Source organism: Bison bison, unplaced genomic scaffold (genome assembly GCF_000754665.1).
Source record: "Bison bison bison isolate TAMUID 2011002044 unplaced genomic scaffold, Bison_UMD1.0 scf7180017864302, whole genome shotgun sequence".
Lineage (NCBI taxonomy): Eukaryota > Metazoa > Chordata > Mammalia > Artiodactyla > Bovidae > Bison > Bison bison.
In genome coordinates, this window is record NW_011494874.1 from 1297947 (window position 1) to 1299140 (window position 1194).

General features: G+C 47.2%; 1 protein-coding gene and 1 pseudogene across 1 annotated transcript in view; one reads left to right on the plus strand and one right to left on the minus strand.

Moving 5' to 3' along the window:
- The window catches only part of RCOR1 (REST corepressor 1), a 109607-nt gene that overhangs the window by 82824 nt on the left and 25589 nt on the right, over positions 1-1194 (minus strand). The window lies entirely within an intron of this gene.
- Positions 984-1194, plus strand: part of LOC104996996 — a 35268-nt pseudogene continuing 35057 nt past the window's right edge.

A 1194-nucleotide genomic window follows, 5' to 3' on the forward strand; every position in this document is an offset into this window, starting at 1 on the left:
ATTTCCCATGAAGTGATGGGACCGGATGCCATGATCTTCATTTTCTGAATGTTGAGCTTTAAGCCAACTTTTTTTCACTCTCCACTTTCACTTTCATCAAGAGGCTTTTTAGTTCCTCTTCACTTTCTGCCATAAGGGTGGTGTCATCTGCATATCTGAGGTTATTGATACTGTTATCCAATTATTAAAAGTTTTGAAGACCATACACATAGAAAACTATTAATGTCATAATAACACTAATAATGAGCTTACTTCTTGTCAGGTACTGTTCTAAGCACTTTATGTACTTTAATTCAGAATGTGGTCCACTGGAGAAGGGAATGGCAAACCACTTCAGTATTCTTGCCTTGAGAACCCCATGAACAGTATAAAAAGGCAAAATGATAGGATACTGAAAGAGAAAGTCCCCAGCTCAGTAGGTGCCCAATATGCTACTGAAGATCAGTGGAGAAATAACTCCAGAAAGAATGAAGGGATGGAGCCAAAGCAAAAACAATACCCAGCTGTGGATGTGACTGGTGATAGAAGCAAGGTCCGATGCTGTAAAGAGCAATATTGCATAGGAACCTGGAATGTCAGGTCCATGAATCAAGGCAAATTGGAAGTGGTCAAACAAGAGATGGCAAGAGTGAATGTTGACATTCTAAGAATCAGCGAACTGAAATGGACTGGAATGGGTAAATTTAACTCAGATGACCATTGTATCTACTATTGCAGGCAGGAATCCCTCAGAAGAAATGGAGTGGTCATCATGGTCAACAAAAGAGTCCGAAGTGCAGTACTTGGATGCAATCTCAAAAACGACAGAATGATCTCTGTTCGTTTCCAAGGCAAACCATTCAATATCACAGTAATCCAAGTCTATGCCCCAACCAGTAATGCTGAAGAAGCTGAAGTTGAACGGTTCTATGAAGACCTACAAGACCTTTTAGAACTAACACCCAGCCCGCGCAGGGGCCGGTGGGCCCTCGGCCCCGGCGGCTATGGCAGTGGGTACCGCGGCAGCGTTACTGGCTGCACTAGGTGGGATCCTGTGGCTAGCCGCCCGGCGGTTTGTGGGGTCCAGCGTCCAGCGGCTGCACCAAGGCAGGGACTCCGGCCTCATGCGCGGGAAGACCGTGCTGATCACGGGGGCGAACAGCGGCCTGGGCCGCGCCACAGCGGCCGAGCTGCTGCGCCTGGGGGCTCGAGTGA